Source organism: Calonectris borealis, chromosome 6, assembly GCF_964195595.1.
Source record: "Calonectris borealis chromosome 6, bCalBor7.hap1.2, whole genome shotgun sequence".
NCBI classification, from domain to species: domain Eukaryota; kingdom Metazoa; phylum Chordata; class Aves; order Procellariiformes; family Procellariidae; genus Calonectris; species Calonectris borealis.
This window is the reverse complement of record NC_134317.1, coordinates 41,514,095-41,541,826: the sequence shown is the minus strand read 5'-3', so window position 1 is coordinate 41,541,826 and position 27,732 is coordinate 41,514,095. Positions and strand designations below refer to the sequence as shown.

Sequence of the window (27,732 nt, the reverse complement as noted above, 5' to 3'; positions counted from 1 at the left end):
TGTGATCCACCTGGCAAGCCTTCTGAAACAATGTCTCCTTCAGGAAAGCTGTGTCTCTGTTGTCATAGAGATGGCCAATTTATTATTTAATCTTCATTTCCAAGTCTACAGAGCAGAAACCAGCAAGGCTTGCTTAACTCAGAAAATATCCTCCCAAAAGGGAATGCAGTGATTTAATACTTTTCATTCCCCAAAAGGAGCTCAATTACTCAAACGAGCCAAAAGTGATCCAAATATATCAAGCTATCAACCAGGTCATCATAAAAAAGAAAAAAAAAAAAAATCAATGTTATTATTACCATCTTTGCCAACTCCATCAATCCATAAAGTTATGACCAATACAAGAGCCTAGGAGGGCTAGGGGGAAGACAACCCCCCCTTAAGGAAAACCAGGGTAGTTGCAGAGATAGCCATCGTTAGCACAGCCAGAAACAGAACCAAGTGCCGGGAATTAGGGAAAAATTGGAAATAAACATCTGAACAGCTGATCCCTCTTCCACTAAAGAGACGCTCCTCAGGGCTATCAGAGGGGGTTCAGTGGAAAGGAGGGGACAACATCCACCCTGTTTCCCGAAACCTGACACAATCCTAACACTTCCACTGGCTCCCTGTGTGTCAAAGCTGGGTTGGGGTCTGCTCCTTCTGGGAGAAGGGGTTTGCAGCGTTCGCTCTTCCAGGAGCTCCAGGTGGCATTTATGAATGCCATACAGCACGAGTCAGGCAAAAGCTAGCCCCTACCTTTCCCCCCACATTTGCGTATAATAATAATAATAATAATGACAACAACACCACCACCAGGTGGAGAGACATTTAATAGGCACCCAGAGCCAGCAGCTAGCATGCAGCGTTAATTAAGATGTGACAAGTCTTCCCTGTTATTGGCAACTCCTCAATTTATGGAGGCAGCTGCTGCAGCCTAGAGGTATCACTGTCATTCATAAAAAGACTGAAAAATCATCCTTGTTAGCTGGCACCCATCCATCCCCCCGGCCATCGGAGTCCAAGCCAAACCTCCCAGTGCCTCCAGCGGGAGCGAACCTGCTCTGCTGGACCGTGTCCCTGATTTGCGGCTTGCTCCCAGAAAATCTAATTTCACCCAAAGAACACATGGGGAGGGGAAAGCTGGGCTCTGCTTCCCCAGGGGTGCAGGATCAGCCATGGGCATCGCTGCGGGGTTCGTCCCCGAATACAGAAAGGTCTGTAGGTCCCAGTGCTGAGGTTCGCAAAAAGCACTGAGCTTGTGACAACCCATCCAACCCCACTGGAGCATCTCCCCTCTGGGCAGAAGAGGTTTATGGAAGAGCTGCAAATTTTTTGAGATGGGCTTGCCTTGCATCATCCACTGGGAGTAAAAATGCTGCTAGCAATGAATGAAAAATGTGAAATAAAAGGCACACTACGGAAAAACAGCCCGTTAAAATAATGTACGCTGTAAAAGTGCTAGTATTTCTTTTCCGAAACGCAGGGAGTTATGTTATCCTCCTGTTTATTAGCTGCTGGCATCCTATCCTTCTGCAGGCGCAACAGCTGGGGTGAACAGAGCATCAAGATAAACCAGTGAAAATTAATGTCTTGCCAGCTAATAAATGACAGGACCGAAGCAAACATTTGGGGGTTTTTTGGTTTTAACGTTGAGCAGCTGCAGAGAGCCTTATGGGGCTGTTTACAGCCATGAAACGCAGCAGAAGGGAAAGGCAAATCTCCCCGGTGCTACAAAATCTCCGCCGCCCGCAACACCCCCCATGACCCTCCCGCAGTGGTTGAGCAACTGGGCTTTACATCGAATGGGATTTCCAAACTCAATGGTGGATCTACACCTACATCTTTAGGGTTGCTTTGGCGTGAAACCCCTTGAAAAACTGCCTTGCCCATCTTCAAACAGGGAGCCTGGGGGAGAGCCAGGGGCTGAGCCCACCTCCGTTAGGTCCCTTTGGGTCATGGTTCAGCCCCGGAGCCTTGCGGCAGAGAAACCACCGGCTGTATTTTATGTACCTCCATCCTGGCAAACCCAAACGGCTGAAAGTCACGAGTCAGCCCTTGGGGTACCATGAGATAAACCTGGATATCACAGTGTATTAAAACAACACTCAGTCTCAAGCTTTGGTTTATTTGTCCTGGCCAGCTGGGAAATACAATGCCTTTTTCAAGCAATAATAACTTGGCTGTTCTTTTTAGTCACCTTCTTTTCCGTTTTAGCCTTTAGGAGGCCTCCAGATCTATTTCCAGCTTTCTCTGTGACCTCCGTCATGGTATTTTTAGTTATAGGAAAGCCGAGGGACTTGTTCATCAACAAGAGATGAGTTTTAGCATCACGCTTCCCCAAAACCATCCTAAAATCACAGGAGCAGAGATTAGTTATTAGAAGGAAAGAAGCAGCAAAGTCTTGCAGGAAATGATTGATGTCTCTCAGAAGTCTCTAACAACGTGTGGAAAAGAGGAGCATTTAAGCACAGGTGTTCCTGATCAGGGTTTTCCCTTATATCCCCCCCTCCACAGCACCCTTGTTAGCAAAGGAGGAAGAGTTGGGTGCTTGCAGAAAGGCGTGGGTGAGGAGATGGTCTTCCTGTAGGGGATGGCCCTTGAGAAGAAGAAAAAGAAGCAAGGACGGTAGCTTTTTTGTGGAGGTAATGTGCTTTTTGGGGAGTTTGAATCAAAACTCTGCTCAGATCTGGTTTGACTGAACCAACAGCAAGTTTCTGGCTCAGTGAGAAAAGTGGGTTTAAGACAGTGAATGATGTGATGTTTATTGCTTGGAGGTAGGTCTTGCTTGCCTTGCTTTGCTCAATGTATTCTTGCTTTGAGTCCCAAATTACCACTGGTCACAGAAGCTGGAGGTGGTACCAGCTTGCAGAGGGTGGAGGATAAAACCAGGGATGTGAACTCATGCTAATTCATTTTAATTCTTGATGATGGCAAGTATCTGTTTTTCAACTTTATTCTCCTGGATTGTTGTTATTTTCAATAATGTATTTTCAAAAAGGCAATTTCACCCTGGATTTCTTTTTTAAATTAAAAATTCCTTGCAGTCCTGGGGGGTGAAAGCTCTGGTGGAGCTTTTGATATAACTGTTGCAAGCTGGAAAAAAATGCTGAAAAACCTGGCTACTGAGTGCCTTTAGAAAAGGAAAGCTTTTTCCTGAACTGTTAAAAATTAGCGCCAAAACCTGGGGAGCCAGTCTCTTAATAATTCATGTGCTAAAAGATTAACTCATGTAGTCTTCAATAATCTGAAGTTTTTATGTCTGTCTAGAGTTTATATAGTGTGTGGTGACCTCTTAATGTTACGGTATGTCCTCCATTTCATCAGAAGATCTACATCTGTTACTAATAACGCTTTCAAAAGGCAATCATTTCTACCACTAACGCAATGAAGTGATTTCCTTAAATATTTTTCCCAGCAGCTATTTTTTGCTTATAGCATACTTTGCTGTGCATAAAATCTGACATTTTACATAACTTTTTTTTATTTGACTGGATGTTTCAAATTCACTTTCTAAGCAATCATTCATTTGTGTGTGTTTGGTTTTTTTTTTTTTCACTAAAGTGTAGTTAAAATAAAACCTGTAAAAGTGCAAAGCAGATGAGTAGACTTAAAAAAGCAAAACATGAAAGACAGGAAAAAATTACTACAGCTGTTACGTATCACTTTGATTCATTACATGTGCCTCTCAGCTGGGCTGGCTGGCTTTGAGAGGGAGGGGAAGTATCTATGGCTTTGGTGCGAAGAGAAATGTGATGTGTGTCATGCATAGATATGGATGGGTGCTAGGGCAGGTAGAGGGAATAATTAGTGGTGTTGCAAAATAGCTCTTAAACCTGAACTCCCAGCTGGGCAGTGCTTCAGGCACTGATGCGCTCTCTCTCACTGGACTGTAAGAGAAAGGAATTGGATCCCACAGCTCGAGCTGTCGGAGGGGTTTTCTGTACCAGCGTTTTGTAGTTGCCTGGTGCTTTTCTTCAGGGCTAAAGGGCTGAGCTGGGCAGAACTGACCCTTGGGGTGTGATAAGCAGGAAATCCAAAACTAGTGATTTATTTGTGAGATCTGCTCCCATCAGCTCTCCCTCCCCACGACGCTCTTGCTGCTGCGGGGAGGCGAGCAGCCTTTGGGGAAGGACAGAGGACCCAAAGGAACCGCGGTAGGCAGAGCCACAACTTGCGTGCTCTTCTTCTGGGGGACAAACGGCCTGGGTTTGGGCTTGGCCTTGGGCAGCCTGTGCAGCTTTGCTAGCTGGCACAGCCAGGGACCTTCGGGTTGAGATGCCTCGCTGCCCTCAACCACAGTATGTGTGGTCCAATTTTCCTGCCCAGTCCTAGGGGCATCCCCCAAAAATAGCTTGAATAGAAGCCTGCAAAGCAATTGTGGCCCTAAATTCCCTTTGTATGTGGGGTGGGTTATCTTGCACTGGGAGAAAGATGTGGATTTGCACCTGGGTTCCAACAGCTTTTCTGCAAGGGGATGGGGCAGGACCAGAGGGAGGGCAAAGCATTGTCCTGCAGATGGTGTGGGAGATGACATGCTGCGAGCATCCTTGGAGCCCTCTAAAAGTCTGCTCCATGAGGGTGTCGGGGTCAAAACCAAGGGGCCTCTGCCTTCATCTGTGTTTGCTTCATGGGTATCTCCCCATGCCTTATCGTCACCCTATTTCCCAACCAAACTGCTCAGCCTGAAATCTCCTTGACTTGGCTGTTCTCTGCTATATGCATGTCCCTGGGAGGCAGCAGTGAAGCTGCCTTGCCAGCGGCTTGAAAGTGGACCCCAGCCACCCAGAACAACTATTTGCAATCCCAATAGTGGGATGTACATCCAGTTGTGGCTGTGGAGCAAGCAGGGGGGAGAAACAGCTCCTGAAATCCTGATGTGGAGCCATGATAGTACAGATTGCCCTCTGGAGGTGATGCATGCTCTTCTCTCTGCTGGATTAATCACCCCCCTCAAATTTCTCTACACTGTTAAGAGCTCTGAACTGGGGAAAACATTAGCCAAAAGCCCCTCCTAGCTAAATGTCACAATTATTCCCTGTGAAATAGCTCAGTCACCTTTGAAGAGGGACATAAGCCTCCCAAGCCTCTAGGCACCTGGCCACCCCTTCATCATATGGAACCAAGTATCACCTGGCCACACAGTCTCCAGAGAAGCAAGGCCATTTCTGGAGATTTGGGATGAGCTGTATAGGGCAGATTCCAAATTTATTCATGGCTCTGAGGAGTTAAGTGGAGCCATTTCAATTGGCACCAGCTCTTTTGAAGGGTTTCCATTAATGTTGCTGCCATCTGGCATTGATGGCACTGGGAAGGTGAGGGTTGTTGGGTTGAGGGCTGCTCCTGAAAACATTTCTTCCTACAAAGGTAGACCTGAGCATTAAAAGCAAACAAGCCTAAAAGGGTGGAAAATCTTCCTGCTTTTGCAAACCACTTGAGCTTTGATTTTTGAAAACCAGCATTCAGCAAAGCGACAGAGTTATGTTGCATTTATATCCTACCCAGGCAAGTTCCCTGGGTGCTAGCATTTAATATGAATCACATATTCATTTTTGTTCTTATAAGCATGCTGTTGGCTTAAAATCTGGTTGTTTTCTTCATCTGAAGACTGAGACTAAAATAGAGTAGTTAATAAGAGGAAAGGGAGTATTTGCTAAAAAAAAGAGGAAACTCCCTCAAAGATCAATGACTCTTTATGTATAGTAACCTAAGCCTCCCAGTGCCTCTCCACCCAAACAAATCGGCTCCTTAATGTGGAACACAGATCACTTAAAAAGGTGGAAAAAGTGATGGGCACGCGGAGCGGTAAGGCTGGCTGTGATTCACAGCAGAGAGCAGGCATGCAATGCCCCGGCAGCCAGCCCCGCTGCCGTGCATGCCCAACACGGGGGCAGGTTCATCCCTTTGCTGCAAATCAAATGCATCCAGGCTGGGAGAATACAGTCCAAGGCTGGCAAGAGTGTGCAGTTACCCGAGTTTGCACTGATGGAAGGAATAAGATGTTCCCTTCCCTCCTGTTCCCAGACAGGCACGTAGCAAAAGTTAGGAGAGGAACAACATTTTTTTTTTTTTTCTTTCCTCCTTGACATGTGGGAATAGAGTGGGGGCTGGTTTAGCTCACCCTGAAATTGGGGAATGTTAATGCGTTTGAATGGAAAATTGTAAAGATGTTTGAAAAACAGGAAGGGAACCGGGGAGATTGCTGAAAAATGGAAAGGGAATGAATGAATGATGATGCGGCAGCAGCAAGCGTGCAGCCCTGCATTCCTGTCCTTAAAAACACCATCGCACCCCTGGTCATGGTCAACCTCTCTGCAAAGACCAGGGTGAATGAGGGTATAAGGTTGGGGATGGAAAGCCTGTTGCCCTGAGCTCTGGTACTGGTGAGTCAAGGGATGGTGCTGGGGAGGTGCAGAGCTGGGTCTCTGCTCCGCCACCGCGTTCCTACGCAACCTACCCCCCCCAGCTGGAGACATCTCTGGCCTCCACAAAGCTCCCAAACTGGGCAGTTGTGCCCCAAAAACAGCACTATATAAGCACAGTAATTATCCAACCATAAATACTGAATTTTAAAATTTTTTTTTAAACCAGTAAGTAATGGGGTAAAGCCAGAAGTTTGGAAAATGCAGCATTCCTCCCCTGAGAGCGTACATGAATCATCGCAGCAACCAGAAATGAGCTGAGAGTTTCCCATTGCACCCGCTGGAACCAGAGTGGCTTTGGCCACCTCCGCTCCAGCTGGTTTTGGCCCCTGTGCCTTGTCAGGAAACCAATTTGGCTGCAACCCCTTCTTGCCCTGGGCTCCGGTTGGGAAGGGAGGGCTTTGCTGAGCCAAGAGGGACGGTGGCAGGGGTGTCTCCACGATTAGTCATAGCCACCCCCTCGGCAAGAGCATCGCTGTTTGCAAAGCCCTGGGGAGCAGAGGGCAACTGGGGCTATGGGGGAAAGGGCTGGGAAAGGCAGGAGGGAGCAGGGATGGGGGCTGTGGAGAGGGGAGGTGACTCCATGCAGGACTGGAGAGCCCTTGGGGGGGGAAAAATATCTGATGTTTGGCCAATTTCCCCTCTCCATGGATAACCATAAGAGGATGAGGATTGTCCCTGGAGCCACAGCAGTGCTGGCCCACCCTGGAGCAGCAGGGACATTCCCGGCAGCGGGACCTGTGTGGGGTGGACAGGCTGACAAGCATCTCTGGCAAGTTCATCCTACCTCGCCTTGAGGTAGAAGGGGTGAGGGCTGCTCTCAAACAACCCCCCACCCTGGGGGCATGCCTCGAGAGCAGTGAGACACCCTTTTAGCTGGAGTCCCTGCAGGGTCCCATTCATGCACCCACCTCCTTGTGCCCAAGCAGCTCCCCAAATCACTACATGCCTTCCTGGGAGCACCCACCCCACTGTTTCCCGGGGTATCCCGCTCCCATCCCACCAAGAGGCTGCTGCAGTGATTTCAAGGCATCAAAGGCAAACACCATCCCTACAGCAGCAGGGGAAACGCTCTACTCGGTGCTTTTGAATGAATTTAATTGTCCTGCGGTGGTGGGGCCAGGCGTGTCCCCGTGCACCTGCGGTGCATCGGCTCGGGGAGGAGGATCCCGGTGTGAGCAAGCCCGGCTGCACGGCTCCGTTTTTCCAAGAGCAATGCAAGCCTGGAGGTAGTTTTCCTCTAAGGACACTGCTCTGCACATGGGATGGGTTTTGTCCAAAATTCCTTGAAATCTCCCCAAAGACTAACACCCCGCCGAGGAGGGGAAATGCAGCACAGCAGCTCCTGAGCCCAGGCGAAGGGCTCCCGTGTGAAAAGCAACACTTACCCCTGAATGAACCCAAAAAAAGTTGCTTATTCCAGGATTTTCCACTCCAAAGCGCCTCTCACCCTTGCTTCATGGTGTGCCAGCGCTGCTCAGCCTTCCCGGTCCCCGCTCGCTTTGCTCGGTGGGGTGCAAGCACCGGCGGGGCGAGGGAAATGGGGGTGCGTTGGTCCCCGCGAGACGGCCGCCGCGGGTCTGAGCGAGGCCGGAGGAGGCGGCTGGCGCGGGAGTGCCGGGGGGCCGGGCGATCCGGCGTCGCAAATGGGATCCAGATGGTTGGTGCTGGCGTTCCCGGGGCTGAGGTCAGAGCTGCTCATCACACGCGGTCCCATTCCCCCCCCCCCCACCCCGTCTCCCCGCCCTGGGGGACGCCTCCGCGCTGTGTGGCTTCCCCTTCCTGCGCTGGCTCCGCCGCCTCCAAAAAGTTTCTCCCTGTTGTCGGTGAGAAGAAATTTATTAAAAAAAGAAAAAAGCCCTGCGGGGTTGCGGGAGCTGATTTAACCGTGCCTTTCGGTCGGGAAGGGCCGGACTGGGGTGTCTGGAGGAGCCAGGACGTGCCAAGGACCATACCAAGTTACGCAGGGCTCCGGCAAAGCGCCGTTTGGAGATGCTTGAGGCTGCGGAAAGCTCAGCCTCTCGCCCCGCACAGCTACGAGCATCAGCGCAGGGGGAGAGAGTCTCTTCTTACTGCAGTTTCCTATTTACATATAACAGTTTGGTCGTTTTTTTTTTTACCTGCCCAGATGGGGAGGAAGAAGTGGGGGGGATCATGTTATAGCATAAGTTACAAATAAATGTTAGCCCCTTAGCATAAGGATAAATATTTTAAAGTATATATAGCCTAGTGGAAAGTTTCAAGTAAAAGTTTGAACGTTCCTGACCGGTAATTCTGTTTTGTTTTTTTTTTTTAAATCTAGGCACTGTGAAAAAATACTTTTAACCTTTTATTAGCCTATCAGGCAGATTTGGGGGGCTAATTTTATTCCTCTGCCTTGAGCAATAGCATGTCACTGGCCAAAGTTAAACTGGCCAGTTCAGTCTGGACTGGGTTGTGTTTTGCAAGAAATGGTGGTATGGAAACATTAATTCTTATCTCTTGCTCGGTTCCATATAAGGCTGAAACCGAGATGGTGTCCCTGGAATCAAATAGTCAAATTCTCTTCATTTCAAATGGGGATTTATTATGTTTGCTCTAGGGTTTGTGCTGTTTGAAAGACTAGCCACATAAAGAAATAGCTGGAATGCTTCAGGAAAGTGCTGAGCCCTCAAACTGATGCAATAGCTCGTTTTAGAAATGGTGCTTGGCTTGGCGCTTGCAGAGACTGAGCGCCGACCTCGCAGAGGGGGATGGGGGAAACAGGGTCCGCTGGAAAGCAATGACGAACACATAACAGGGGCCAAGATGGGTGAGGGACAGCTGCTAAGGGATAAAATACATATAATGGAGGTGCACCTTCCTGGCAGAAGTGTCCGACCCAAATTATTTTCCTTCTTAATTCAGCTGTCAGGTGGGAGAGCCCAACTGGGGATGCTGCGGTGGTACCAGGACAACCCCATAAAGCAGCAGCACGTGGCCATGGGTGCTCTCACCCCGTTGCAGCCTCCTCCTGAACAGGCAGGCGCGGGCGATGTGCTGCCCTGCATCTTCTCCTGCCTTTGGGCTTTCGGGCTTTGGGCTTTCCTGCTGTCACCTGTACGACGCACTCAGCAAGAATTACATCCACCGAGTGGGGTCCGGCAGTTCCAGTTTGCCACGACCGTGGAAACCAGTACGGTTCAGTTATACGAGCTCAATGGCAACGGGTATCTGTATTGCCATTAGTTGAGATAACCTTTAAAAACCAAAGTTTTCTGTGTGGCAATGAAGGAACGCAAGAAAACAGTTTTAAGTGACTGCCAAAATGAAAATAAAACACGGGAAAGCTCCAGCCACCCCAGAGCAGTAGTGAAAAACAGCCAAGACAGAGGATCAGAGAGAAGTAATGTAACAATATTGGCAAAACGCTATGACCTGCCTTGTATGCCTATGACAGCTCACTTGAGAACATGTTTAACTTAGAAGTTAGTATTTATTCTTTTCGCGATGCAGAATTTGTCTTAATATGGTTTTAATATTGAAGTGACTTTTACCAAGTGCTCTAACAATTAAATGAGACTACGAGAGGTCTTAAATTCCCATCTGATTGCCTTTATGACTGCAATAACCAAGCTGAAAGGTTTTCCTTTCCAGAAAGGGGCTTTGTAGCTGGCGCACAGGGGGAGAGCAGCCAGCCAGGGTGCTCGGGGTGTTTTGGGGTGGGGTTGTTTATTTTTTTTTTTTCCTTCCACTCGTGATCTTTTCCAATCCTTCCTTTAGCAGTTCCCTCATATTTGCGTTGGTGACCCCTTGCAAAGCGGTCTCCAACCGCAACAGGGAACCTGGGCAGGTCCCCACCGCGGCTGTTGCGACGTTCCAGGGGTCGCAAACTCCCTGGAGCAAAATCCCTGGGGAAGCGTGACATCTGCAGGGACAGACTTCTTTCCATCCCCAGATACCAAACAAATCCTCTCTGATAATTAGTAAAAGACTGAATCGCATTGCATTGGTAATTTTTAGAGGCAGCTGGGACTAAGTTTAGGAAGATTTCCTCCCTGGTGTATTAATAACTAGACGTGATTAATGCTATGAGTCAGGAAGAGGGTTTTGAGGAATTCTCTTTCCACCCACGACAAAAAAGCCCTGTGTGCCCGAATGCAAAGGGGACCCTGATGTCCTCCCATCCCATCCCTAAGGGTCTCGGCTAGGGACCCTGAAAGTGATTCGGTGAAACAGGCAGGGAGTGGTGAAATTTTGCAGTTCTTTTCTGCGTGCGGATGCGCTTCAGCTGGGTCATTTTACCCCCAATTTAAGAAATGCTCTGTGGATTTCCCCTGTGTGATTCACACAAGCACAGGGCGGCCGGCTCCGGGTCACGTATGCGTGGGGACACCCGGGAGCATCCCGCCTTGGCTCCATCCTTGAGCACCATCTGCTGGCTTTTCCTCCAGGGACTCCTCAGGCATCCGCCAAACCCAAGGTCATCTTCTTTCCCTCGAATAAAACCTGCTCCTGCAAGACGGGGCCGCTGCTTACTCTGAAATTAGTGGGTACCACCAAAACCAAAGGTTGCTCTGTTATTTTTTTCCATCACCAGCCTAAGCATCTGCACAGCGGACTGGAGGCACGGGGTCCGGCTGTGGTCCTCGCCCCCTATTTCAAAGAACAAGCTCTTTCTTCTCCTTGCAAAGCAAGGCAGAGAGCTGCTCTGCTAGAACCGGGGCAGGGTTGCAGATTGCATTTTCATTTTGCTCGCAATAGATGGTTTTCATTAGTTCCAAAGGATTTGCCGTTGCTTTCATCCAAATGCTTCCCCCGTCACCAGCACCCCAGTTAGGAAGTGGTCCAGGAAATATTTTTCTGAAGCTTTTCTTGGTTCTGCTTTTCTCCTACACTTTCTGTTTGTCTGTCTGCCTCCACGCAAATGTCTCCCGATGTATTTGTGCCACATTCGATACCACCCTCGACTTTGAAACAGCTGGGGGGAAAGGGCAGGAGCATCTCCAGAGCGTGCAGAGAGGGTGGGGAGAAAGTGAGCTGGGCAGGTCAGGGTGGGAATTTAGGCAAGAGAAGAGCCGCCTGGCTCTGCTCATTCCCATCTCGCAGCCCTGATGAAGAAATTAAAACACTGCTACAACATCTCCCTCCCGTCCTTGAGGATGAAGTTGTGATAGCAGATTCAAAGCAGGCTGCGCTAGGAGGGGGCTTGGGAAAGCCTTGGGGATGCTACGAGCATCCCAGCAACCTGGGCTTAATTGCAATCAAGGGCACATCTCCTAATCGGCACCAGGAGAGGGAGGTTTGTGCCCCAGCACAGGTCGGTGGGGTGGCTATTAGTGTGTTCCCAGGGCTGCTTGGGGTAGTGCTGGGGGAACTGTAATCCTGGGATCTCTCTGCCACCGGCCGTATGAATACGGGTGATTTGTCGGCTCTGCCTCAGCTCCTTATCTGTAAGACAGTGGGGTTTGCCTCCCTAGCTTGTGTCAAGGGCAAAACGCAGCGATCAGTGTGACCGCTATAGGAGAAAGAGCTGTTGTGTGGAGTCAGGCACAGGTTGGGGTCTTTTGATCTTGGTTCCTACAATTTCGAAAAGCAACAGCAGGAAAAGCCTTAAGAATGAAAACAAAAATTTCAGCATCTTCCATGTGACTGGAGGAAAAACCCTCCTGGGAGGAGAAATGGTTTCAATTTTAATTGAAAAGTCATTTCCTTCCTTTCTTCCTTCTTCAATTGTTATCATTTAAAACCAAAGGTGCGATAAAAGCTTCGCCTAGTAGGGCTTATTAGGAGTTACTTTTATTAATATTATTATTTATTAATATATATTATTATCAGAGTTACTGAAATGCATTGCGCTGTGTGTCTTTTTTTTTTTTCCCAAATCAAAGCTTTTAAAAATCTCTGCGCATGCTAGAAAACATTTTTCTTTGGATAAATCGGTGATTTCTTAAAAGGACGCCTGTTTTGTTGTAACATTTCTGAGGCTAATACCGCTAATAAATCACGACAACAGGCTAACCCCAGAAGAAGCAATAAAAACAAACCTACACCAGGGCTGCGTGTATTATCCAAGTGTATATATACTCTTAATCTACGGCCTATAGGAAAGAAACTCGGAGCCCTGACCAACTGCATCCTGCAGAAATCCCTCCTGCTGGAAGGGCTTTTCAGTGTCTGCGATGACAAGGAACAAACTACTCTCAAATATGTGAAGAATGTGAATATTTTCCCCTCTAACACGATGTGCAGCTTGTAGGTCAGTGATGTGAAGCATGATGCTCGGCTTCTAGGAAAAATGCTAGCTGAGCCCTTTTTCAGAATAAAAGATAACTCCGGGAGCACGCGTGAGATGCATTTTGGCCAATGCAGACGTTGCTGGATGTTGCTTTGGGTTGCTCCTGTTTTCTTGCATTAGATACTTCCAGGTGATGCCTCGCACAAGGGGAGCAAAAAAAAATCTTTCCAAGTCTTGGCCTCCGTGTCCTGTGGCAACTGCATAAAAAAAAAAAACGTTTGAAATAGGCTGAATTTCAACAGTTCGATGAAACTTCTCATTTTGTGATGGAAACAACTGTTACTAATTACCGGGGAGAGAAGTGAGGTGGCTTGAAAAGAGCCGGAGTCGGGGAGAAGCCAGAAATACTCGCTGCCCACGCGGGCGGGATGATGTAACGGCAGACGAGCCGAAAAGGAATTATAGGGAATTATTCATACCCATGAGTGAGTGTTATGTTAGTCGGGAAGATACGGCAGAGGGAAAAAGACCTGAGGGTTTGCTGTAGCCGGTTCATTGGAAACCTGCGGTCATTGCGCACCAGCGGTAAAGAGAAAAATTCATGTGTTATGCTAAGAGGGAAAGGACTGGAAATATAGAGCTCTGTAGTGACGTACCATACATCCCAGTCCCCAGGGGGTATGTTCTTGTTAGGGTTCCCTATTAAAGGAATAAGAATATGTATTTTTAACTTAGCCATGTGGGTTTTTTCCATGATAAATGGAGTTTTCCAAGAGCAACTCTTGCTTGCGGGTAGGGTGAGAACAAAGCCAGGGGAGCAGCGATGCTGGAGTCTGAAACACCCCATGGGGATGGTGACCCACCGCCCAACCTCGCCAGGGCTGCTGCTTCTGCCCTGGGGCACCAGGTCCTGAATCAGCCCTATCCATGCTTTCCGTGATCACCGTGCCAGGTGGTCTCCCAGAAACACTGCTGCTTTTTCATCTTTGGAGCCGATGCTAAGCTGAACAGGCTTAATTCAGCTGTGAAAATCGGGCTGCTCCCCTGAATTGAAAAGAGCTGTGAATTAAGGGGAGAAAGAAACCATCTTGTGCTCAAGGTGATCACATGGATTTGAGCAGAGTTGAATCCCCACTCCCCTCTCCACCTCTCATATCACACAGTTTCTTGCTTTCCTCCCTGGGCTTAATTCCTTCGGCTTCATCCCACACCTGATAGTCCCTCTCTGGTCTCCTGGGCCTTAATATAGGACTGGTATTTTCTTTCCTGAGGCTGTAAGTGACCGCAGGAGCTGGCCGGCTGCGGGCAGCAAAGCCTTGCCTCCCGCAGCAGCGTGCTTCCCTGCCTGGGGAGGGTTGTGGTGGGCAGAGGTGGCTGCTCCTCCCCAGGACATCACGGATCTGCTGCAACACAGAGGGTGACACCGCATCTCCCGGTGAGAACAAAAAGTAGCGGTAGGTACTGAGCATCCTCACGTTGCGTCCTGGCATCGCTGTTGCTAAAGGTATCCCAGGGTGGGATGCACTTGTTTCTCCTCTTCTCCTCCATGAGGGGGTCCTTGCTGTCCCCAAATTGGTGGCATGGGGCTCCTCATGCCAGGGAGTCCCGCTGGGTGGGCACAGGGGTCCAGGCTGCGTAATCTTGCTCTCTCCCTTATAAACATCCCGCCGCTTGATGGGGAGCTGATATAAACAGCACCTCCACGTCGTAGCTGTTTTGTTTGGAGTTAGCATTAAAAAAACCAAACAGGAAATAGCACGTACGCGGTCGGTATGTATTTATTCCTCAGGGGCTTGTCTGCGATTTGCGCCGAGCATGTGGTACAACTTGTGCTCGAGATGTTTGTGTCTGAGGCATCTGGAGATGCTGAGTTTCTACCGAGGAGGTAAAACTGTGGTGTTTCCACCTTGCCGTTCGCTGCTTTGGGTAGAGCTGATAACACATCATTTGAGTTTTCCCCTGTAAATGGCTGGAGCTCCTTTGGAAGCTAAAAAGCCAAGGTTTTTGCCCAAACCCATCTAGAAACCCACTTGATGCATAGGTGCATTTCTGGCTGGTCTAGGGGATTTCCAGAGCAATGTATTTTTCTGCATGAGCTGCATCAGAGACGCAGACGCCTCAATCTTTAATTGGATGGTTTTTCTTTAAGCAAATATCGGTTCCTCAGCACTGCCAGGTTATTCACACACGATCAAATGCAAACTATAAGTAAGTGGAATTAACTTAATACTAAATAAAGGTGTCACAGAGTGGAAAAAACCAAAACACACCTGATACAAAGCTGTACAAATGACCAGATATAAGCTCCCATTTAAAATCTGGGTTTTTTTTTAAAAAAAAAAAGCTTTAACAAATTATTTGCCTGGGGAAAAGAATGCTGTTTTGCTGAAGTTTGTAAGTTTGGCAAGTGGATTTGTTGTTTGTTTGCTTTTTTTTTTTTTCTGAGGAAGCCAGCCTGGTTTTACAGAGCCAAAGGAGAAGTTGAGTCTTTTCATCCTGTAGCTCAGTTTTGGGGAGCAAACATTGGCTGCAGAGGCTCAGGAGGTTATGGAAACAACTCCCTGTTACTGGGCAAACCTCTGTGGCAATGAAATTTTTCCCTCCCCCTGCAAACTTAGGCATCCCTTTGGGCAACCGCCTCTTCCCGCAGGCACTTGCAGCTCCAGTGGTGCCAGGGCCCTGCTGCAGCCCCTGGGCTGGGGATGTCCCTGGATGTGAAAAATCAACCTGTCCCAGGGCAGGAAGAGGTGGGGACGGCTTTGCGTGGTTACCGTTGCTGTTTATCGCCCTTTCCAACCGCTCATGGCAGAAACGAGTGGAAAAAAAGCCTTCAGCGCTCTTTATAAAACCCGGAGCCAGCAGGCTTGCCAGCCTTACTAATGTGTCCTCCGTCAAACGTCTCATTCATTCATTCTGCAGCGGAGACACGTGAAAATGGCATCATTTCCCCCAGGCAGAACAACAGCACACTTGTCCCTAAAACATCCCCGTGCTACGTAGCAGCAAGTCACCTGTCAACCACAAGCAAGCTGGAACGGGGCTGATCTTTATGGGACTGAGCATCTATGCAAGAAAAACTCAGGAGGAGCGAGCTTGAGTGCCAGCAAAGCCTGATGGAGTTGTTCTGGCTCCCTGTGGTCCATAAATAACGTGGCCGGGCACGCTGGCCCCTTCCCTCTGGGATGGCACATCACCACTCCTAGGGAGGAGGCGCGTGGAGAAGGCGAGTCTTGGCAGATGATGCTCTCTCCTCATTTCTCACTCCCAAACCAGCTGCCAACGGGCCCTCTGCGCCGTCACCCCGAGGGTTTGCCCGCAAAGGCGAGCTTTCCCCCGGCAATGGCAGAGTCCAGCCCAGCGCCGGTCCCTTCATCTGAACCTGCTCTCCAAAGCTCGGATGCCAGAGTTTTTGAGCGTATCGAGCCTGATCAGCTTTCTCAGGGCGTGTTTTATCTTCTTGCGAGCAAGTATGGGTGAAACATGTCTAATTCATCCCCCTCCAAATATACGTAACCTCCATCATCCTGTCCTAATATCAGCCTATCTGCAGGGTGAGGTGGTTTTATTGTGAATTTTCAAAGTGGGGATGATTCGGAGCTGAATTGAAGGTGAATGTGCTGGGGGCTGTCTGCCTTCCACCAGGTAATGAGTTGTTTCAATAAAAAAATGGAGCAGTCAAAAAAACCTCTGCTTTTCCAGTCTGGTAAATGGAGATGGGGTAGAAAATGTTCTCCATCTTGAACGCCCGTTCTCCACCAAACCTTCTGGTAAATGCTGAATCAGCAGAGGCTTGCTGAGTGCAAAAAGCCATTATTTCAGGCTATTTCTGGGCTTTGTAAAGATGCAAAAAACTGCAGCCCAGCAGCTTTGACAGAGTGCTGCTGCCCAGCAAGGCAGCCACGTGCCAGGGCAAGGTCTTGCATCCGAGATAACTGATGCCCAGCCTTACTTCCGTGGGATTCACCAGTCTGCACCTGCACTTGCGAGACTGGAGGCTCCGTACCGACAGGCTTCTCTTCCTCTTTGGGGATGGGTCCCAAAGCTTGGATCTTCTTGCTTTGCTCTGTGTGTGGTTTTTTTCTGCTTTGTCTAACACTCGGGGGTCTCTGGTCCTCCAGACAGAGAGGAGACGGATGCCAAGTGGCTAACGAGCACCATCCACAAACACCAGCATTTCTTTTATTTGTTTCCTCTCCCAAATCGCAGCTGATCTGCGTTAGGCTTCTTCCTTGCCTTTGGAGCAACCTAATACTTTTGAAGATTCTTTTTTTTTTTTTTGTCATCTGGCACTGGCAGCTTTGATTCCTCAATCCATCGAACTTATTGTTCTTGAATTAGAAAGACTCGCATCCAGCCTGGCTGCCGTTGACATGTGTTTTTGCTTTGCGGGGTCTCGTGCCAGCAGCATCTCGCACGGAGGACGGGTTTTCTCTTGCCGCTTGCCATCAGCGCGGGAGCAGCTTTGGCAGGGAGGTGGCAGCAGGCACCGCGGGGAGATGGACCTCCCCAGCTTTTGCTTCGTTTGCAAGGGAAAGGTAGAGGTACCGGTGACGAGGACAGGTGTTTGGTGAGTTACTGCTTTGGTCGGTCTTCCCAGGAAAGTGAAATGCTGGTGGGTCGCCAGCTGTCCCAAAATCACTCCTAACATGAGTCAGACATGAAGGTAAAAGCTAAATGAGTTCATTGCCCTCAAACGCAAGGCTCCAGAGATGTATTACCCTACCTGGGATGGAAACCCAGAAATGAAAGAGGAAATCACCTCTTACCACAGCACGTACCTGCCCCTAGCTCCAAGAAGCACTCTCCATCTCTTGCTCTGCTGAAACCTGCCAGCACAGCTGCAGCACCATCGGCCGTGACCCAGTCCTCTGGCAAACCTCATCCTCCAGCCTCTTCCCCCAGAAATGACTTTGGAGATGAAGTGGAGTTCATCCTTACGCCCGGCTTTGAGGAAACCTCACGGCAGGACCACCTTTGCTACTCACTCGAGGTGCTTATTTTCGGTGCCTACCCCAAACCTCTCTTGCTGTGCTGATTCGAGGTGAAGTTATCACCAACCAGAAAATAATTGTGCTATATATTGGGTGTTTGCGGTCCTTTTTCGCCTGTAAGGGAAGCATTATCTACAGCGAATGAAATGCTGCTGGCAGGCTGGGTCTTAAACCTTAGTGCATGGCCCTTCCTACCCCGTATATCCAAAATCACGTTGAGTGCAAACAAGGAGAAGACAAAAGCAACTCGCAGCTATCTCTGGGAGGAGGCGAGATGAGCACCCTGCCAACGGGCTGTCAAGGCAGGGGGTTAAATTCCCCCCTCTGCTCCAGCTCCTCATGCTGGTCTTGGCATGACCTCCACCGGGCTGCCCCTAACCTTCTGCCTCTGTGAGGGCACCTTCTCTGGTGACAACAGCATTTTGAGTGCTAACAGCGTAAGGATTGACCTAGAGATGGCTGGCCACACCAGCACCCTCCTGGGGGTGAATGTATTATTAGACAGCAGCTCATAACCTGTCTTCTGCTGGAGATCCCTCCAGCGCAGGGTACACAACTTGGTGGTTGATGGAAATGGCCATATCCTGCAAAAGCATGGCCCAAGCTGCAGCATCGGGGCCCGAGGCTGCCCATCAGCTTCTCCAGATTGCCATTCCCCCCCAGTTTGCGCGCGCACACCAAAAGGTGAGCTCTGGCAGGGCTCTTACATGATGCCCAGACCAAGGAGGGGACGCTGCCGCGTGGCAGCTCATGGTCCAGTCTTTGAGCCGTGGTGAACCAGGGTGCCACAGCAGCCTTGCAGAGCATCCCGCTCCCTCTTCCCCTCCAAAACCTGGCACCGAATGGGCATAAAAACACCAGCCGGTGCCCCCCGTTCAAGGGAGAGTGCTGGGGCAGAGAGCAACCCTATACGGAGCTAACGCCAAAGGATTTTTGTGGATCTGAAGCACTGGTTCAGTAATTTGACCTCCTCCTCTGCTCTGCAGCAGGGAGGCTTTGGTGGAGCAGGAACGTGCAGTGATGTACAGAGTACAGCATGTACGTCGCTCGTGCTGACAGCAGCATGTTCTCACTAATTTCTCCGTTGATCTATACTCTCGAGCAGGCTGCCACTAACATCCTCTCGCTGTGCCACAGAGGAGCGCATGCCTTCTCAGAAAACATCTGGTCATCGAGTTTCGCCAGCTCTCCGTTCTGGGAGTCCCTGGATCAAATTAGACACTCGCGGGCTGAATGAAAAGCCATTGTATGTGAAATATTCCCTGCCGAGACTTGCGTCTTGGAGCAGGCAGCGGGGATGTCCGCAGGGTGCTGACGCTTTGTTTCCCTGGAAGGGCTGATCTGCCTTAACAGCGGGAGGACCATTTCGGGTGAGATGAATGCAGTAACCGGATACCTGGCAGGGGGATGCTCTCCCTGCACCTACGGCATCATCCTGGCGCCTGGATAAACCCCCCGCTAAAGGGAACAAGCTCAGAGGGTGTTCAGGGATCACCTCTATGTCCCACATCTCCCAAGGGTTGCTGACTCCTGTAATGTTTTGGGGGCTTGGGGTGTCACAGGTAAATTGACATTGCATTAGGTGTCTTTAAGCTGACCTATATGGTTGTAGAGGTAGGAGGTCCCATATAGAGGAATGCCTTGGAGGCAGAGGTTTCCTCCAGCTGTGCTTTGCTGGAGCCCAGGAGCGCTGTTTTGGGTCAAGGCTGTGCAAGGTGCTGTACAAACATAGGGTGGGAAACGACCTCAGTCCCCAGGGATTCTCGGGCCAAAGGACAAGATCGAAGAGGTCAATGGCACAAAGAGAAGTTGAAAACACTCATTTCCCCCAAAACTGAGTGCTTCCATATCACAAAGTGGTGGCCCACAGGCATCACAACGAAGTCAGAGTTGGCAGTTTTTGATTGGAAGGGGGGGGGGTATTTAAAGGAAGATGCTGCAGGGGTGTCTAAATGTATAGAAAACACGGGTCAAATTTTCTTTAGTGTTTAATAGCAGGAGCGATTTTTACATAAATGACCTGAAACTCCCGAGAAATGCCAATTTGGCCTGTACTCAACTAGGATGAGGAATACCAGAAAGAGAGAGGAGGAGACTTGGGTTTTTTCCTCCCGTAAGAGGCCAACCCTGGCCGGACTTCACCGGTCATGGGATAGCACTTGGGATTTTCCTTCTCTACCAGGAGAAGGAACAGGGAGGAGAAAAGGGCAATTGTAAGCCCTCTCCAGAGGCTGGGAGAGCTTTCCAAAGGTGAAAAAAACAGTAAGAGGGCCTCTTAGAGATGGTGTTTGTTACTTTTCCATGGTTTAAGCTTTTGGGAGGGTGCGGAGGACACCTCTCTGTTGACAGTACCTGGCAAGAGAGCTGTGAAAAACTTGTTTATGAAAGAGAAATATGCAGTGCCTTGAGTTATAGACAAAAATCTGTGTTTTGTGTCCATGCCCGGCCCCAGGCTGGGGCGGTGGAGCACGCAGAACATGCCTGAGTTCGGGAGCCCGGGCTGAGCTGTTCCTGGGCATCACATCGCCAGAGATCGTGGTTGCCTGAAGTTGCAAAGAGGGTTTTCTAGAGAGTTCCTCTAGAAAAGAGGCCCTGGGTCTGGTTGATAGGAAGAAGAGAGGCACAGCTATTCGGTGGCGTGTGATTTTGGGCATGAAGACTGTGCTCCTGGCCCAGAGCTCATTTGGGTGATGCTTTGGATGCTTCCACCTTCAGGTGATGGCCCAGATTTGCTCTCTCTCTGAACAGAGTAAGGGGGGGTGGTTTCAGCATCCAGAGCTGAGGCAAATACCTCCAGCCTTGAGGTATCATTTGAGGTGATGGGGGCTTTAATGTACTTGACAGATAGCTGTTCTCGCTGCTGGGCTGGCAACCAGGAGAGAGTGAATGGGAAGGCATCAAGATGCGCATTAGGGATGGAGATTTCTCTCAGGGTTAATGTACAGATCAGAAATCAGAGCCCTCAGCTTGAAAGCGGCAAAAAGAGAGCTGCTTTTGCAAAGCAACAACCCTTTTTACTATAAATAGTCCCTTTTCGTGTGCTGGCTTCCCATGCTTGCTGCCTGTATTTTTTGCTGGACTCCACAAGGTGGCACAAGGAAACTGCTCTCTCCAGAGGAGCATCCCCGGGCTGCTCGGGCTCCCCAAACTGCACCTTTCGGCACTGGGTCTGCATCAGCAACCGGCTGGGGGGCTTCAGCTCTAGCCACCAGCAGAACTGGAAAAAAAATCCTACATGGGGATTATTCTTTCTTAGCTCAAGCAATGTTTTGCCGGGTGCCCAGAAAGGACACGTCGAGCAGGGTGATGTGCAGGACGACGCTTTTCTTGCTGTTGGGAGCTTGGAAAACAAGAAAGGATTTGGGGCTGGTCATATTTTGATTGCTGCACCCATGTGGGGATACCTTCCCTTCCCCATAGCTGTTTATTGGGGCCCTTCTGACATGGGGTACCCGCGATGCCCCCGGCCCTGGGTGCATCCCAGGATGAAATCTGAATTGCACCAGAAAAAGCCGCAAGAAAGCGCGCCTGGTCTGGCTGGAGCTCTATCAGAAATGCCAGCAACGGGGGAAACCACAGCTACGGACGCACGGGAGGTTGTTCTTCTTTTATGAAGTGGAACATGCTTTCTGGCTGGGATGGGCTAAAAAGTTTTTTCCTTCTCCTATCAATCCAAGGACCTCAGCAAGACAGCTCTGCCTCTCCCGCTGCTCGCAGCCTTGGTGCTCCTTCTCAAGTCTGGAGTCATCCATGTTGTAACCTGCCAACTCCGTCATGTCCCGCAGACCGTCCTTTACCCCACCAGCCAGAGAATTTCTGGGTGGCAGTTCCCGTCTCCAGACCGAGCTAAGTCATGCCTGCTTCAAGCCACCAGAAGTTAGACACTTCAATTTTGCATCTCCCTTTGGCAAAAAAAACCCCAAACAACCCAGGCTGCCATTTCGAACCACGCCACAAATGCTTTTCCTCATCGCCGCTGTTATTCCCGGGGCGAAGCGGGTTTGGCAGCTCGGATGGAGGGGGGACAGGACTCATATGACTCACCCAAAACCACACGAACACAGTCAGGCTTCTGGTTCCCCCTCCAGCTTGCTCGCTCAGCCTGCCTCAACGGCTGGAGGAAAAGAAAAGCAGCTTATGTTCGTTTATCACCGGGTGTAACCAGAGCGCGTTGATAAGCAGATGACTTATCCGAGCATCTCCAGCGGCCGAGCGAGATGAGCTGTATCCTGCGGAGCCAGCGTGTCACGGGTGGCTTGTGCGGTTTAGAGAGCTTTGCCGGGGGGGTGCTTCAGGCCAGCTCGCTTCCATCGCCTGCTCGGTGCTGTGCAAGTCGCCAGCTCCGTGTTTACCTCTGCGGAGCCAAGGCCTGGCGTTGCTGGGGACTTTTTTAGGGACAGGGAGGTGACGAGGCTTGCAGAGGCTTCGGAGAGGTGGCTGGCGTTTCACAGACTAGGAGGCACCTAAAATCTGGCAGAGACAAAGGCCTCTCGCCCTGCCCGCGTGGCTGGGGTGGCAGAGGTGCCACGGAGGACGTAGGCGAGGACCTGAGCTGGGGGACCTCAGTGCAAAGCTGCTGCTGAGGTGCTAGCTGGGAGCTTCATGGGCGATGCTCGGGTGAAGGACCTCATCCCTCGATATTCCCACCACCAAGCCCGCGCTGCAGCAGGCTGGCGATCTCGAGCGTGAGCTCGCAGAAACAGGAGGGACAGGCAGAGCCCAGTTCTGCCCCCCTGTGCCCCAGCCAGGTCTGCTCTGGCACAGCCAGCCCTGCCCCGCAGCGCAGAGCCTCAGGGCTGGGTAAGTCTCTGAGGATGCTAGGTTGCACGACCACTACATCATATAGAGAGATATATATAAAAAATATATATGTAATATTATATAATGTGTGCATCCCGCAGTGATGCAAGTGGCTCCGGCTCCACCTGGGAGACTGGCACCCTAGCGCGGTCGCCCGCAGGGGTAGGCTGTGAGCGATGGAGAAAGGACAAGGGCTGATGTTGGTTCCGCGGCCTGAAGCAGCAAGACGAGCAGGAACGGTGACGAGAAGCATAGGAGCAGGATCCTAGCTTGAACCTGCTCATCAGACGCTTGTTAGATCAGCAGGGATCAGCCCTCCAGGCTGTCGCATCCCCAGGGATGGCGGGTGCCTGGGCTCTGGCATGCGCCCTGCCTTCCCCCCATCACCCCAGGGAGCGGTGCCAAGCCAAGGTAATGTAAGGAGCTTTCCGGATTCAAGGAGCGGATAATTGCAAGCAGGATTCTTTCCTCACCCTTCCTCCTCTGCAGCCTCTTCGTATTTGGAAGAACAACTCTGCTTTCCCTCCCCCTGCCTGCTCCAAGCCCTGGCAAGTGGCCACCTCATCCCAGCAAGGCGATGGGAGCCAGCAGCACTTTCAAAAGAGGACGGGAATAATGGAGCTCGCTGGTGGTACGGGGCAGAGACGGACGCATGGAAACTCATTAGAGAGCAGATCGACCGGCAAGGCTCTCCTTAGGCGACCTTGCTGGGAGCGCTTGCACGGCGCCGAGGTTGCCAGCTGCCTCCCACCAGTCCTTCCCATCCCTCCAGGGTCGCGTCTGACAGGGAGAAAAGCAACACACTCTGTCTTTTCTAGCTGGAAGGCATCTCACGTCTTGAGCAAGGAGGGCAGTGAAGCACTGGGACAGCTTCAGGAGGGACCAGGGAGCCTCCTGAAAGCTGGAGCTTCAAAATAGAGCCTAGGGCAGGTCGGCGGGCTGGAAACAAGCTGCAGCTCAAAACAAATCCCGTGGCTGGTGCCCAAGCCACCCAGCTTGAGAGCAAAGAAGGGTGCTGCCGAAAAGCGTGGGAAGACTGGCGTAGGGATGGCTGCCAGGGCAGGCATGGCCAGGAGGTGCCCAGGGCTGGGTGGCAAGAATGGAGCAGGTCCATCACAGGGATGCTTCTTCAACCATCACAAAACCATCACAGGGAGCTTCTTCAGGCTCTCCGCTGCTGGTCGGTGCAAACCCAAGCCACAGCAGGTAGCGTAAAAAAGCCACGTGGTTATGGAGGGGATGGGTTTTGGCTGGACATCCATGGAGCTGCAGGCCACGGGGCTAAGCCAAAGGCACTGCCCATCTGCTTGTCCCTAAGCCTCCAGGCCCATCTCCTGGGCTCTGCACCTTCATTTCCATGCCCGCAACTGCCTCATCGTACGCCTGCCCAAACTTTCTCCAACCCAAGACATGCCTTCCTTACACCCTTGCTTGGAGTAAAGGCGGAGACGTCTCTGAGCAGGATGCAGCGGGGCAGGTCTGGGAGTGCCGAAGCGCTGCCTCGCATCGCAGCGGATTACTGGGAGGTAACAGCAGAAAAGATAATTATTTGTTTCAACGTTTATTGAAAATAAATAGAGCAATAGTCTGAAAATATCCCACAGTGTGGGCGCACACTCACAGCCAGTGACTTAGGCGTGACGAACCCGTACAGACCTAACAAAGTAGCTCAGGACAACTTTCAGCCTCTGCAAAGAAAAAAAAAAAAGGCTACTAGACAGGATGGGGGAAGGAGAATTTTGCCATTAGGTCGGCAGAGGTGTGCCAAGCTGCTCTTCAGCAGCAGTGACTGGCCCCAACGCCTGCCCTCCGCCTCCTGCCGGGGGGTCACGGGGAGCCAAGCTCCAGCCCCGTTCCCCGGCGCTGGCTCTAAGGGTCAAATACACTGATTTTCTGCTTAACAGTTCAGAAAGTCATGTCTTCCTCCTGGTCAGGAGCCAAGCGTAGCTTATCTCTACCCCTCTGCCACATGACATGATGCTCCTCGGGGGGTTGAGAAATGCGTCGTGTGCAAGGTTTTAGGGTAAAAAGAATTTAGATTTTAGGATTTTCATGTTAGATAGCTCTTTCTGTGGACTTGCTTGGTTGCTGTTTCCAGTGTTTAAATACTGAAGGCAAAAGCAGATTGACTTTGTTTGCAACCCAGTGCCCAGGAGCAGCCCTGGGGAAGCAGAACCCAAGCCACCTCCAATCCTGGTTCCCGTGTGCCCCAAACCCCCCATTCAGTGAGGTAAGGGTGCTCGGGGTACACAAGGATTTCCAGAGTGGAAACCATCCCGCCTGGCCTCGGAGAGGCTGTGGTTTAGTCCGTGGGGTCTGCGGTGGGGTCCTCTGCCTTCCTCAGGGCTTTCATCACAGAAGATGTTGAGCCCCTTCCTGGTCCTTTGTCCTGATCGCCGTCTTGGGTGAGTTACAAAGCAAAAGCCAGCTGTGATCGCTTGCGTGGGCAGTCAACAAGACCTCCAGGAGGGTTTCTGGTTTGGGGTTTCCCACTGGTGAGAATGGTCTTGCTTTTCCTGTTCCCACCTACAAAGCCTTTTCCAAGCTGTTTTTAGGCTTGATTTTTCCTCTTTTTAACACCTGCGGATCTCCGCTGATCTCCAGGTGCCCTTTAGACAAGTGGAGTCCTTTGTTATCCGTTTCATTACGCTGTCTCCCCAGCATCACCTCTTAGCAGACAGGCAGTAGCAAAGGACAGATGCTTGGGGTCTGTTTCTTCTTTGCAGTGATATCAGCCTCTTATCATGGTAGAGACCCCTCTGGGCTTTAGCAAAGCAGGAACGAGTTCAGCGATGACAGCCTGTGTCTTCAGACAGCCTGGAGCAAGCACCCCAGATATGCACAAGCCGCTTCATTTCTCAGGCGGTTAGCTCTCTAAAACTGTGTTTGTTCCATTTTTGACCCTGCTAATTGTCTGAACAGGAACATCCAGTTAGTGCCCTTACCCGATCACTCTGATCTTCTTCTCGTCTTCATAGATGCTCAAGCTGTTTCCAGTGTAACTGGTGAAGCCTCCAGCCCCTTCCACAGCCTTGTTTTCCATATGGATAGTGTTAACCCAAGTCCCTGCTGCAGGCTGAAATCCCAGGCACAGCATAATTACATTTAAGATTTAAAGGAAAAAAAAAAAATATTAAAATTGTCAGGATGACCCTCTTGGGCATTTGCTGGGATCGCTCGAGTTTGATGTCTGCAGCAAAACTTCCACTTCATCATTGTCAAAATGGCGTGAAAAACTCTAGGTTTTACTGCAAGCTGGATGGGACTATCCTAGAATAGTGCAGCTGGTCCATGCCCTGCCTCGAGACAAGATGGCAAATATGGATGGCATAGGGATGGACTATGGCGTATGCTGTGTTGAAGCTGTTTGCAAAGACCTCCACCTCTGCCAGTGACGACAGAGGAGTCCTCAGGCTATTCTAGGCTATTGCAATGGAGGGTATTTGAACATGTGGGTTAAAGTCCAGCCCTCTGAGATAGGTTAGGACATAGTCTCCGGAGGGAAGGGGTAGAAATCTGACCATCATGATCTGGTCTGGTCTCCTTGTGGAGCACTGGAAAGGACAGGGGATCAGTGCTCTTGTTGCCAGCTGTAAAGGAATGGGAACAGACTGGCCTGTCTAATGAGCAGTCTTCTCCATCCTAGATCTCGTGATCTTTGAAGTATCAAGGTACTCTTGGCCCAATCCATCAGCATTTCGCATTTAAGATGTATTGAACCGTTGGTCTCTGGCATAACTCCTACGTCCGTGTTAAAGTCGATGATGAACTTTAGCGGGACCCAGGTGCTGACCCTGAAGGTGTTTCTCAGATCACATCTCCAAGACTGTGGGTAGGATTTGTGTGGTCTCCATAGTCCACGTAGCCCAGAACAGTCTTTGTTTTCACCCGTTGCTGCTGGGTTGCGATAGGACGTAATCCATTAAGACACCTGTGTCGGAAGTGACCTTGAATTCATGTTGATTTTGTAGGGATTTACTCGTGTTTGTTCAGCTTCTGTTTACCTGGGTGATTCCTATGAGCTGTAGAGGGTGATGGCCTTTGCCAAGTATTTTACCACCTGCCCAAAGACAGATGCTTGAATTACATTTTTGATTACTGCAAATGATGTGTTCCCACAGGACCAAGCTCACCTGGCTTGCTAGGGAAAATCCTGCTCCTGTGAAAAACCTTAATTTCTGGTGGGAACTCTCCCACCAAAAGCTAGCTTTTTGTTAGGCAAGTGTCTGGGTTTCCCTTCATATTAAGGCACTGATCGGTGAATAGAGGTTGTGGCATTTGCTCCTTTCCAAAGGCAAGCTGGAAACAGAATAGGGATGGTTCAGTCTCGCTCGTGTTGGTAAAACAGGTGAGGAAAGTGGAAATAATTCCTGGTACATGGGAATATCGGACTGCGAGTGATATGAGGGCAGTATGGTGAACTTGGATCAGGTTTTGGTGCATAGTCCTCTCTGTAAACAATGCAAAGATGCAGCGCTTCTCACGTCAGGTTGACAGTAGCCTTGCGGCATAATCCATCAAAAATATGATTAGATCCATATTAGAAAAAAAATGGGGTAGATAAGAGAAGGGAGAGATCACATATCCTACTGCACCACCATCCAGACTAAAGCTTTATAATGTTCATATGGTTAGGAAAAATGTCCTTACAGTTTCCACCCTATAAATGATACTTCACAAACTTTGTTTTCAAGTCTTCTGTGACTTTAGTTTTCTAATTGCAACAGATGTCAGAGCATCATTTTCCATGATAATTAATGTTGAATGGCCATTTTCTTTAAGCGAGGCTGTTAGGGTCATTCCAAATGAGATGTGGTCATGCCGTAACATAATTAAGCAGTCGTATTAATAGATAAAACCCGTAGCGATCCCTTGCGGGTCCTGTACAGAAATAGCAGTGGCATTGTACATCCCTTCCCTGTCCTGCTTGTTCTGCTCCAGCGTGAGGGGGATGATAAGAGGTCTTTGTAAAACTGCCAAGAAGCTGAAGGGAGAAGGAATGCCATCCCAGCCCTAAGAGATCTCATGACTCTGAGGTGATTGCAGGGGGATGGTGGGAGAGGCAGAGGCACCCATGAAATTGCCTCTGCCAGCAGCTAAGGCTTCCTTAGGGTCAATGTTTGCTGCTGCCTTGTTTGTTGGAGCTGCCCTGCTTTTGCTATGCTCCTGTGAATAAGGGTCTTGTGTTTTCTCTGCCTGGAGCTTGGAGATGGGCTGGAGCCACTGGTGGATGCTACTGGTCTGACTCCACCTGGCTTTTGGAAACTCCTCTAGTTTGGCAGGGTGCTTGGGATGACCCTACACCGATGGGAGCCAAAACACCCATCGGAGTCGTCCATGGAGT

The 27,732-nt window shown here is 50.1% G+C and overlaps 1 protein-coding gene across 1 annotated transcript in view; it reads right to left on the bottom strand.

Moving 5' to 3' along the window:
• Positions 1 to 7,888, bottom strand: part of COL6A3 (collagen type VI alpha 3 chain) — a 62,794-nt gene extending 54,906 nt beyond the window's left edge. The window contains exon 1 of the mRNA XM_075153780.1: positions 7,790 to 7,888. The gene's annotated coding sequence lies outside the window, so the exon portion shown is untranslated. The remainder of the gene's footprint in view (positions 1 to 7,789) is intronic.
• Positions 7,889 to 27,732: the final 19,844 nt, after the last annotated feature.